Source organism: Gopherus flavomarginatus, chromosome 7, assembly GCF_025201925.1.
Source record: "Gopherus flavomarginatus isolate rGopFla2 chromosome 7, rGopFla2.mat.asm, whole genome shotgun sequence".
Lineage (NCBI taxonomy): Eukaryota > Metazoa > Chordata > Testudines > Testudinidae > Gopherus > Gopherus flavomarginatus.
In genome coordinates this window covers 43,045,089-43,057,739 of record NC_066623.1, presented here as the reverse complement: position 1 = coordinate 43,057,739, position 12,651 = coordinate 43,045,089, and the positions used below count along the sequence as shown (strand labels likewise).

At 51.0% G+C, this 12,651-nt stretch overlaps 1 non-coding gene across 1 annotated transcript; it reads right to left on the bottom strand.

Annotated features, from left to right (window-relative positions):
• Window positions 1–6,473: 6,473 nt before the first annotated feature.
• TRNAS-GCU (transfer RNA serine (anticodon GCU)) lies at window positions 6,474–6,561 on the bottom strand. The gene has a single exon. It is a non-coding gene; the product is annotated as a tRNA-Ser (tRNA).
• Between the last annotated feature and the right edge of the window lie 6,090 nt (window positions 6,562–12,651).

Genomic DNA, 12,651 nt, shown 5'->3' with positions numbered 1-12,651 from the left:
TTGTTTGCTTACATCACAAGACCTGAGCAAAAATCTCCCCTTCTACTTCTAACAATGCAGACTTGCATTTCAAAGCTCTGGTCATTTACATATCTTGCTAAGCAGTTCTTAAGGTTCACCCATGGGTCAGGTCAGTCGGTGAGGTGAGTTAATTAACTCTTTCTGGCCCTGTCACCTTTCAAGGAGATATTAGATTACACTTATAATGTCACAGTGGTGGTGAGTCGACTGCTGCAGCTCCCCGTAGACTCTGCCTGCATGTCTCACCAAGCTGGAGTACAACAGTCAAGGGGAGAGCACTCGATGTGTTGCATCTACACTAGCCACGATATATCGACCCCACTGGATCGATCGCTGCCCACCGATTCGGTAGGTGGTATAGACATACCCCGAGTATCTGATGATCAGAGCTGGACCTCGGAGGGGGACACATTGAAGGAACTCAGGGGTTAAGGTGCCTCTATTGTCAACTGTCAGGGTTGCTGTGGCTCAGAGGAGGGTGCTTGACTACCTGGCAGGCTTAGGTGCCGCAAACCTGGGAGGCAGGAGAAGTGAAGCGGTCACGGTGTGCTTGGGGTGCTCGTGCTCGGAGCAGGGGTGAGCTCGGGGGAGGGGAGGGTGCTGCAGGGCAGAGCGGGGGAGTTGCCACAAGAGGGGCGCCTCAGGGTGGAGATGGGAGCTGCCACGGGTGGGGCGCCTTAGGGCAGGGGCTCGGGGGAGGAGGGCGCAAGGTGGAAGTTTCGCCTACGGCATGAAACATCCTTGCACGAGCCCTGCCCCATGCCCTGCCTGCAGCCAGCCCTGCACCCCCTGCCCTGCCCTGCCCGCAGCCATCCTCTGTCTCCATCCAGCCCTGCACCTTCTGCCCTGCCCGCACCAGCCGCATCCTCCCTGCCCTGCCTGCAGCCAGCCCCACAGCCAGCCCCTGACACACCCCCTGCCCTGTCTCCAGCCAACTCCTGCCGCTCCCCCCTGTGGCCCTGCCCAAAGCCAGCCAGCCCCCACACACCCCCAGCCTGCACCAGCCCTGCACCCCCTGTCTGCAGCCAGCCCCGCACCCCCTACCCTGTCTCCAGCCAACCCCTGATGCACCCCCCAGCCTGAAGCCAGGCAGCCCCTCATCCCTTGCCCTGCCTGCAGCCAGACCCTACCTCCAGCCAACTCCATGTCCACTGGTGCCCTGCAGTTCTCATGGCAGTAACCATGCACATCTGCTTCAATGAACGGGGCAGGCAGCTGGGACCCACACATATGCACACTCTTGGGTGACCAGACAGTAAATGTGAAAAATCGGGACTGGGTGGGGGTAATAGAATCCTAGATAAGAAAAAGACCTCAAAATTTGGACTGTCCCTATAAAATCGGGACATCAGGACACCTTAGCACACCCCCAGGACTCCTGAGTTCCATTGCTGGGTTTCCTATTGGTTCCACTGCTGGTTGTTTTCCTTTTCCTGGGGGGACTTTCGGCAAGTTGCTCCACACTCTAGGGCTCTGTCCCCAGCAGTCAAATGGGGATTTCATACTTTCCCGCTATTGGAAAGTGCTGGGAGAATCCCCCAGCAAAAGCTGCTCTGACAGTGCTAAGCAGCATCTGACCATTCAAGGTCAGAGCTCGGTACCTGGGAGGAGTGTTTGGCTCTGGGATTTCACTTCAGCCCAGTCTAAAGAGAGGGGCCCAACCATGGAGTTTGGCTCAAGAAGACCAAGTGTCCAATTTGTTAAGGGCGTTTTGAATTCGAACCCTGTGCTCCTAAGTGCTTGGTGTCAGTTGCAAATTTTAGAAGCATGCTCTCCACTGCATTTTCCAAATCATTCATGAAAATATTGAATAGTATCGGACCGCGGACTGATCCCTGCCGGACCCACTAGGTACACCCTCTCCGTTGGACAGCCAAACATGGAGAAGGGCTCCTGGAGTCTGGGCTTTCAACCAGCTCTGCACCAGCATTACACTGATTACAGCTGGACTGTATTTCCCTCGTTTGCTTGTGAGAATGTGCTACGGGACTGTGTGAAAAGCCTTAGCAAACCCAAGCTAGATCCCATCTACTGTTTACCCACCTCCACCAGGCCCAAAACCCTGCCAAAGAAGGAAAGAGGATTGGTTTGGAATGATTTGTTCTTGACAAATCCATGCTCACTAGTCCAAAGAACCAAACTATTCTGGAGGTGCTGCTGACAAACTGAGTGCTTAAGAATGTATTGCAGGATCTCTCCAGCAATGGCAGTGAGGCTAGCTAGTCTGTAAGTCTCAGGGGTCTCTTTCTTCCCCTTTTCGAGAAAGGTCCTGTCTTGTTCATGGATGGGAAGATGTTCTTTTTCAGGGATCTCAGACGAGAACTGGGGCACAGCACCTGGTTTGTCAAGGCCACAAAAAAGGAGGCAGGAACCTCTTCTCTCCTGCTGGCAAAGAACCCCAGGTACCTGAAAGACAGGGACTCACATCCCTGAATGGGCTTTTAAAAAGGCACTGTTAAAGATTGGCCCCGACCATTTCTTGTTTCCATAGACTAGACATTTTAGCAAACTTTAGAATTCCTTGGTGCTAAACACTGTGAAACTCCCCTTTCTCCTTCACAGAGGGCTTTAACGCCCCTTATCTCACTCAGGCTCACAACTGCCTGGAGTTTGAGAACTGTCCCTGTTCCCATTGGACTGATGGGAGGAGCCTGAGGTGCAGAGAAGGGAAGTGACCTACCCAAGCGCCTACACAGTAAGGTGGTGGCAGAGCCAGAAAGAGAAGCCACCAGTCCTGACTCCTGTTCTAACAGACAATAACCCCCCCAGAGGCAGGGATAGAGCTCAGGAATCGAGATGGTGGGGAAATTTCATTGAATCCATTTCTGTCAGAAAATCCCATTCAGGCTAATCCGGTTTGTTTCTCAAAATCATAACAAGTGGGATGAAAGTTCTTTGCAAAAATATTGTATTGCAAAACAAAAGCATCTCCTCTTTGTCAGAGTGTGTTAAATTGTCTCCTCGCACACAAAGAGGAGACACTTATATCTCAAACATTAGATAAGAGGCTTCAGTCTGAGCTAAGTCATTGCTGCTCTTAACAATTTCAAAATAAAAAAATGCAAATAAAAAGACTATTTCAGCTATTCTATTACGTGTTACTCTGCTCTGACTAAACGTGATAGGACACCTCATATTATGCCCTACTCCTAGTGACACTCTCCAATGGATCCCCATCCTCCACCCACCGTCAGGTAGGTAAGAGCGGATCATTATTATTTCTACTTGAAAGAGGGAGAAGCTAAGGCTGAGAAAGGAGAATTGACTTGTTTTAGGTCACACAGCCAGTCAGAGGCAGAGTTGGGAATAGGACCCAAGAGCCCTGATTTTCAAACTACCCATTGGATCTTGAATTTCAGACACTGAATGACCTGAATAAAGTGCTCTCAGATGAGCTCCAGACCAACAACAGTGACAGTAACTATTCAGCACGTATTTGAGGAGAACTGCAATGTTAGAGAGAATCATGAACTGCTCAGAGACAACTAATGCAGAGAAGCGGCAAAATTCATCAAACATAGAACTGGTTTTGACTTATAAAGAGAAAAACAAGGCCCTGAGTCTCCTCCCTGTCAATAACCCCCGGCTCAGCCAGTCAGGGTAGAGACTGAGGATGGGAGGCTGAGGGATCTCACCAGAGAGCCCAAAGGATGATCCAGGTCACCAGTGAGGATCACTTCCCGAGCAATAGTTCAGCCTCACATTTTTGGGTAGACCTCCCACAGTGAGAACTGCAGAGCACTGCCCTGCAAAAAACTAAAAAAACCCACACACACTCTCTCTCTCTCCCCCCCGCTCCTGGTGTTGGGAGGGGAACAGGTAAAAGGACAAAGGAAGCAAGAGAAGAGAAAGGAGGGAGGGAGCGATGGAGGAAGAGGTGAAACAAAAAGGACAAACCCTAATGTCCCCAGTGATTTTAAGGGACAAAATCCAAGGTGCAAAATAAAATTCTGCCTCCTTAAGCTCGTGTTTTTCATGCCTCGAATTCACCTGTCACCAGATGGATCAGACTGAACAGCTTTCAAACCTCGAGGAGGCTCTTACCTTCTAAACAGGGACGGCTGTTTTCTAGTAAAATCACTAAAAGGGAAGGAGAAACCTTGAAAGAGGTTCCTCCTGGTGCTCACGTCCGTGAACCCGAATACTCTCTCAGTCCTCAAAGAGAGACCTGGAGAAGGAGACTTGCTGAAGCAAAGCCACAGGGGTCTCTGAGGTTTCCCTGGCCCCTCACCCCTGTCCTGCCTTGCTGATGTCAGCATCTCTCTGTGAGGTCACCATCTCCCCACCACCTTGGACCAATAAGTCTTAGGTCCTGCAAAAGGCCTTTGTGATGTCACTGCCACATCCCTCCTTTGCTGTGCCAATGTCCTGCCCCTGGCCTGGACCTTTGGAGGTTTGAGCTACTCCCTGTGGATCACCCCACTCAAGGAGCGTTCATTCTAGTCAGCAAGCCGGCTAGACAGGAAAACATCAGACGCTGCTCCCAATGCTACACTCAGTTTTTCAGAAATTAGTCGACTTTCTGGCCAGAAGAGACCATTAGATCATCTAATCTGACCCCCTGGATGTCACAGGCCTCCTGTATGACACAAGAGCTACTTTGGGGGCAAACACAATCAAGAAAGGCATCTAGTCTTCATTAAATGACATCAGGAGATGAAGAATCCACCCCTTTCCTTGGTAGCTTGTTCCTGTGGTGAATCATCCTCGCTGTTGACTATTTGTGCCTTAGTTGTAATAGGAATTTGTCTCTTTTCACCTTCCAATCATTGGGTCTTGTTATGCCTTTCTCTGCTAGATTCAAGAGCCCTTTAATAACCAATCTTTTCTCTCCATTAAGGCACTTCAACACTTCAGCGAAGTCACCTTTCAATCTTCTTTTCATAAGCTAAACAGGTTGAGCTCTTTCAATAGCTCACTAGAAGGTATTTTTCTCCAGCCCTCAGAACATTTGGTAGCTCTTTGCTGCCCTAGCTCCAATTTCTCAACATCTTTTTCAAATGAGGACACCAAATCTGAAAGCTATTCCAATATCAGTCTCCCTGATGTCATGTCGCCTCCTGTGACGTTATTAACATAATCTGTAAGTGTATAGATCACCGTTGCGACCACTGTTCTATATTTTCAGTCAATATTGTAGAAAGGTTGTTTTGTAATGGGTCTATGGAGAGGTTCTGATTGGCTGATTATAATGATGCTATCTCTAGATGTGTATCATTTTTGTAGTTGATGTTATGAATATTGGCTCTATGCTGCCCATATTTCAAACTTGTGCCATAATGGGGGACAAAACAGCTACCTTGTTAGAAGTGGCTTTGCCAACAGATGGAATCTGGGATTAAAACTCCCAATGATTGCACTATGTTTAGGATCCATTTGAATTCCTCTCCCAGGTCTTTGACACTTTCATCTCCACTCACAGCGACTCTGATAGAGGATTAAAGAAGTCAAAGCATCATCTCCAAGCACAGACAACGGAGAATGCTTCATCACATGACACTTTGAGAAGTGGATGGATAGAACGTGATGAAGATAAACTCTGCCTGGCTCAGACAAAAGATAACAGTTGTGCAGTGATGAGGAAGCAGGGAATCTCTGAGTCACCCGTCCACGGTCGCGTCTTCACAGTGCTCCCAAGCTGGAGAGTGAAGAACCCCCTCGGTCCCACCGTGAGACTGCGGAACAGGAGGCCTGTCACCCCCATTCCTGCCGTCTTGCATTCCTGGTGTCCAGCATCCCAGCGGGCCTCCGTGCCAGCAACGAAACTCAACCGTCGTCTGGACTCCCCAGTGCTCCTCCTCAACGGTTCTAAATCAGCGGGAGAGTGGAAGGTCCTGGGCGTCGCGCCGGCACCTGGGATCCACTGCACCTGAACAGTGGGGAAAGGTTTCTGTGTTGGGGCATTGTTTAGTGTTTTCTAGTTTCCAAGGGAGGGTTTATGGGCCTGAGCGTTAAGCTCCCAAACCCAGTCACTGTTTCATTGTATTCATTAACTTTGCATTTTCCCTGTTCCCCCAGCTTTCTGTACCTTTACCCTGACTACACTTACCTTTGTTTGTGCCAAACCACCTTGTCTCCTCTTTATTTTATTTACACCTCAGAAGGAGGGAGGCAAAATCCACTGGTGATAGAGACATGAGGGAGTCGAGTTTGTATCTCCTGAGAAAAGGGGCTTTTTCCTTTCCTATTTCTCCACTACCATTTCTAACATTTTCCTTTGAAGCGTTGCCTTATTCAGTTTGAGGAAACATTAGCTTTTAAGATAAAAACTACGAAATACAGAACTAGAGACATTTTTTAGAAATCTGGGATTTAGACATTTTATTTAAAGCCGGGGGGGGGGGGTGTTGGAGTTTCTGAGAAGGTTTCTGTTTGCAAGAAGCAACATTGTTGTGTCTGTTATTGTACCAAGTGGGGAGATGGTTGTCTATAAAGGAAGAGTCAAGACAAAATGCATCTAGTGAAAATGGGATTTGAACCCATGCATGCAGAGCACAATGGATTAGCAGTCCATCACCTTAACCACTGGGCCACCTCAGCTGAGCTGTAACAAAAGGGACAGGAGGAGAAATCTAAGGCCGACAGAGATAGGGACAATAAGGAGTTTTTAAATACTAAGCGTAAGCAGGGTCTGAATGAGCTCCCCCCTCACATCTAGTGAGGAGCTGGGGAAAGACTTCAGGGACAGACCGTGTTTGCATAGATACACCTACTCTGCCTAGCTATGCAGCATGATGGGGCCGCTTCCCCAAAATGACCAGTTTGGGACCGTCTTGGTTTACAAATCACTTTAGGATTGAGTAGAATAAAATGTTATTCTCCTTCCTGTATGAGTGAAGGGCAGCAGAACAGACCTAGTCCATCCTGATGGAGGGGTAGATGGGTGAGGAATAGCTTTTATTGGACTGCAGAGAAGGATTGAGGACATCACGCTAAAACGGTGGTCCCCAAATATTTCACATTGTGCCCTCTTAGCCATGGCTGTGGCCCCTCGGAAGCCACGGTCGAGAAGCAGGGCTGGGAGTGGGGCTGTTGCTTGCTGGGGAGAGGGGTGCGGACAGGGGCAACGGGGTCATCGCTGGGCTGGGAGCCAGAGGCCCAAACTGAGGGTGGGGATGGGGAAGAGCTGGTACAGAGTGGGGCTGAGTGGTGCTTCCTCCCTGCCCTCCATGGGGGCTGACTCAGGCCCTGAGATGCCCCCATGAATTTTCCTTTGTGTCTCCCTAGGAGTCATACCCCACATTATGGGGACCACTGAACCCTACTCGCTAAGCAGCGGCTAGTGATGCCAAAGCCCAGGGAAAGGGAGAACAAGTGTGGGGGCCCCAGCACCAGAACCATGCACCCCCTTCTGTCTGTGGCTCTGCCCCCTTCCACCCATAGCCCCATCCACTATCAACTCTGTTCCACCCCTTTCCCCACCAGCCCCACCCTGTCACTCCTTTACCCCTGCCCCGCTGCGGCCCTGAGACCAGAGAAGCTCCGTACCCCTGCTGCAGTCCCTGGGCTGTAGCAGGGAGTGGGATCTCCTCCAGCCCTGGGGCTGACATAGGGGAGACTTTTTCAGGGTGGCCTAATTTGGCCGGGGTCCCAGTCATGGGCCCCACTGTCCCCTTGGTGATGCAAGGTTTGGGGAGACTGAGCCCCCTCGACCTCCATTATGTGCCGCCCAGGCTACCGCTACTCAGTGTGGGGCGAGTCTCCCTGTGTTTTCTGCTGCTTGCGCTGGGGAGCCTGGCCGGCACTAGGGGTGGGGCCCCCAGCAGCCACCCAAGGCTCCAGGGGGTCAAAGGGCACCGTGTGGCAGTGCAAAGGTGCTCACTGCTCTCCCCTGCCCCAATGCTCCTCCATGGGCCCACAGAGGGTTGGGGGGAGTGAGGAGTAACACTATGTGCTCCATGAGTCCTGGTCACTTTCCCCATCTGGGCTGTGCTGTGAGGGGAGCATCAGAAGCTGCTGTTCTCTGCCCTCCCGTTATGCAGCCCAGCTGAGGAAAGTGACCTGGATGCAGGGAGCTCGGATGACGTCACTTCTCATCTAACCACCCCCACAGCCCCTAGAGGTACCCGGAGGAGCAGCATCCCAGGGAGGAGCAATGCTAGCTGCTCCATGCACACAGATCACTGTCCGCACATGGGTGCAGGAGGGGGCGCAGGGGTTGGGGACAAAAGAGCGGGGAAAGGGGTTGGGGTGAAGGGGGTGCAGGAGAGGGGCAGTGGCTGGTGGCACAGGAGGGGGTGCAGGGGTTAGGGACGAAGGGAATTCAGGAGGGGTCAGTGGCTGGTGGCACAGGAAGGGGTGCAGGGATTAGGGGTCAAGGGGGTTCAGGAGGGGGCAGTGGTTGGTGGCACAAGAGGGGAGTATGGGAGTTAAGGGCAAAGGGGACACAGTGTAGGGGTTAGGGCACAGGAGGGGGCAGGAGTTGGGGTGAAGGAGGTACAAGGGTTGGGAGTGCCGGAGCTAGGGGGTAAAGGGAGAGGGGGATCGTCTAGGGGCGATGGGGAAGTGCCAAAGTCTAAGTATTACCCAGGACACCATTTCCCCTAACGCTGATCCTTGGTAACATTTCTTGCCTGGAACGGGGAGGGGAGAGAGATGAGGCGTTTTCTCTCTATTTATTTCCTCTCCATTTTTTGCTCCTTCCTTCAATTCCAGGATCCTCCCTTGTGTTTCAGACTGTGCAGTGACGCCCTCCCAACCCCAGGCCTCTGGAGCCTTTGGAGCAGAAAGATCCCAGGAGCTGAGGATGAATCCAGGAGTGAGTAGCTGGCAGTAAGGTGTCCTTGCAGTTCTTCTAGGAGCACAGGTGAGGAATGACTCCCCCTTCCCTAGATTCTCCAAATGGGAACAGGGAGGGTTGTGTGATAAATTCCTGTAACTCTTCTGCCCCTCTGAGTTGGCAGAAACAAGGGCTGGGTTCAGTATCTAGGGGTTCTGCTTCAATAAAACAATACCAAACTGGCTCGAGCCCCCACCCAGTGACCTGGGACAATTACGCATCACCCCCCTGGGTGCTTCTAGGAGGCAATACTTCCCCTCTTGCAAGCAGGGAGTCTGAGCCGCTCCACTCCACCAGCCATTCCATGAACCACTACAGTGGTCCCTGCAAACTGCTCTGCTGGGGCAGCAAAGAGCCACCAAATGTTCTGAGGGCTGGAGAAAAATGCCTTCTAGTGAGTAGTGAAAGAGCTCAACCTGTTTAGCTTATCAAAAGAAGATTGAAAGGTGACTTCACTGAAGTGTTGAAGTGCCTTCAGGGAGAGAAAAGACTGGGTATTAAAGTTCTCTTTAATCGAGCAGAGAAAGGCATAACAAGACCCAATGGCCGAAAAGTGAAAAGAGAAATTCATATTACAAATAGGGTGCAAAAATTCAGCAGTGAGGATGATTCATCACAGGAACAAGCTACCAAGGAAAGTGGTGGATTCGCCAACTCCTGATGTCATTTAATGAAGACTAGATGCCTTTCTGGAATGTTTTTGCCCCCAAAGTAGCTCTTGTGTCACACAGGAGGCCTGTGATATTCAGGGGGTCAGATTAGATGCTCTAATGGTCTCTTCCGGCCATAAAGTTGACTAATTTCTGAAAAACAGAGTGTAGCATTGGGAGCAGCGTCTGATGTTTTCCTGTCTAGCTGGCTTGCTGCCTAGAACGAACACTCCTTGAGTGGGTTGATCCACAGGGAGTAGCTCAAACCTCCAAAGGTCCAGGCCAGGGGCAGGACATTGGCACAGCAAGGGAGGGGTGTGACAGTGACATCACAAAGGCCTTTTGCAGGACCTCAGACTATTGGTCCAAGGTGGTGGGGAAGTGGTGACCTCACAGAGAGATGCTGACATCAGCCAGGCAGGACAGGGGTGAGGGGCCAGGGAAACCTAAGAGATCCTTGGGGCTTTGCTTCAGCAAGTCTCCTTCTCCAGGTCTCTCTTTGAGGACTGAGAGAGTATTTGGGTTCACGGACGTGAGTGCCAGGAAGAACCTCTTTTGAGTTTTCTCCTTCCCTTGTAGTGATTTTACTAGAAAACAGCCGTCCCTGTTTAGAAGGTAAGAGCCTCCTCGAAGGAAGGGGTATCATGGGGTTGTCACAGTTCAGATGCCAATGCCCCACCGCCCCCACTGTAAGGAAGCTCCTGCCACCTGCTCTGTGTTTGCAGGGCGGGAGAGAGCAGCATCCATGGCAGAGATTTGCTCCTGGCTGCCGGAGCAGAGCAGCAGGCTTAGCTGTCAGAACTTCCTGGAGCTATGAAAGGGGAGGGTCCCATGGCTCTGTAGCAGAATGCAGGGCAGGCAAGTTCACGGCAGGCATTATGGAATACTGGAGGAGGCCAGTTATGGTTATATAATGAACGGCAGCATCTACACTGGCACTCTGTCCCTTTAAGTTTGCTGCAAAAAACTCTAGGCCTCTCATCGAAGTGGTTTTATTTTGTCACCAAAACAGGGCAGTTTTGTCACCAGATGTGGCATTGCAGTGTGTACACCAGCCACGAGCTGCAGACCGAAGGTGGTCAGACACTGTATTTTAACCAGATGCAAGCACCATGGCTTAGCTGGCTAAAGCACTTGCCTTGTAAGCAGGAGATCCTGGGTTCAGGTCCCTAGGGGAGTGGCTTTTGGGGTACATTGTATTGGCTACTGTCAGAAGACAAGATTCAGAGCTAGATGGGCCTTCGGCCTAGCCCAGTGTGGTTTTTCTTATGGTTTAAATTATGCTCAGAGCCACTGATAATAGAGTTATTGAAAGTTTGGGAGATAAGAGCTGATAGGACAGTGGTCCAGTCCCCTCGCAGCTGACCCCCTCCCTCTGAGACAGGGGCAGGTCTGAGCTCTCGCACCAAATGCTCATTGTGGCTGCCAGAATCTGTGGGCAGCTCATTTAATTTGCATTGAGGGTTGAGTCCTGCTTTGTGCCCAGTGTCTGAGAATGAAAATCCTAAACCGCCCTTTGAAACAACAAAAGCAGCAGGACGTGTTATTGTCCCTGCCCCACATCAGACAGACCAATGGAGAAATGCCACTGAGTCCACGGTAATACTCCACTGCCATTTTACCTTTTTTGCTTGCTAAACTCCCTCTCAACCTTGTGGGGTCCCAGACCCCGGTATTGAGCCTGAGCTGAGATGTCTACACTGCAAATTTACCACCCCACGGCCCAAGCCCCAGGAGCCGGAGCTGGCATGGGGCAGCCCTGGATGTTTCATTGCAGTGTGGACATAGCCTAGCATTATGTCTACACTGCCATTAGCACACCCAAGTCACTATTCTCAAACCCTGGGTCAGCTGATTCAGGCTTGTGGGGCTTGTGCGACAGGGTAATAAAATTACAGTGTAGACACTTGGGCTTGAGCCCAGCCTCTGAGATTCCACAAGGGGTGAGGGTCTCCGAGCCTCGGCTCCAGTCTCAGCCCAAATGTCTACACTGCAGTTTTTAGCCTCACAACCTGAGCCCCAGGAGCCCAAATCAGATCATCCAGGCCAGCCAGGCCACAGGGATTTTATCTCAGTATAGCTGCACTCTCAGGGTACGTCTACATTGCAATGCAAGCCCAGGGTTAGCAGAAGTCATGTCAGCAGCCCCAACACATAAACCTAAACTATGAGGAAAAGACCCACCCACAAATAAGCTGGGCAGTGTCCTTCTCCCTAAGGTTCGTAAGTCCAGCAACCAAAAGTCATTTAACATGAGCCATCTCCTCTCTGCACCCCACTCACAGCTGTTGTCCTTAGTCAGTGCAAGCCCAGAGGTGCCTCTGTAGAGTTCATCTGCCATCCTGGGTGGAAAAGGGGGAAAATAAGAAGGCACCGTACTCACTATGTTGTCTAGGGACTCACTCACCCCTCCACAGCCACCCTGTCCTAAAGTTGGTCTAACACATAAATTTTAGCATGAGGACTCAGGCCCCAGCCCACTTGGCTTTGGAACCAATGTCCCCTGCCTAGCAAGTGCTATTGAATTGAGGGTGAGTCCCTCCATCTGGGTCTGCCAAGCACAGTTCTGCTGCCCTCGATTCACACAACAAGGACAACAACCCTTTATTTCTCCTGTCCCAATAACAAGGAGACTGGGAATCCAACACCAGCCAAAAGTGATCTTTTTGTTAAGCAACCCAACATTTTTCCAACATACTGTAAAATCCACATGAAGACTCATACACGAAACCTTGCAAGAAAATCTTCCTGAGGGGGTCTGAAGCACCTGCTGCTGGGGGGAAGGAAGAAGCTGTGGCTTGAGATTGAGGGGCACTGGGAATAGGAGGGGGTTGTGGGTTGGGACAGAGGAGAAGGGTGAAGAGGAGCAGGCTCTGGTTGGGAGTGAGGAGCAGTGAGCATAGGAGGGACTGAGGGTTGGGACTGAGGGGCACTGGGCAAAGAGGGAACATGGGTTTAGGCTGAAGAGTATCCTCATTTGGGTATCCAGCAGAACAGGGGAAGGCAGCAGGTGATTCTAATTCCATAGGGATATTTTGTGTGTGTGCGTGCAGGGGAGGAACATGCTATATGCCCAGAGGCCTTTATTCCTCCAGCCTGCAAGGACAGAGGGGCTGTCAGGAAGTTGCTCCTTCAATCCCCCCCACACAAAGGCCCTTCTTAGAAAAGGCAAAATCCTGAAGAGAAAAAACATCAAAGAAG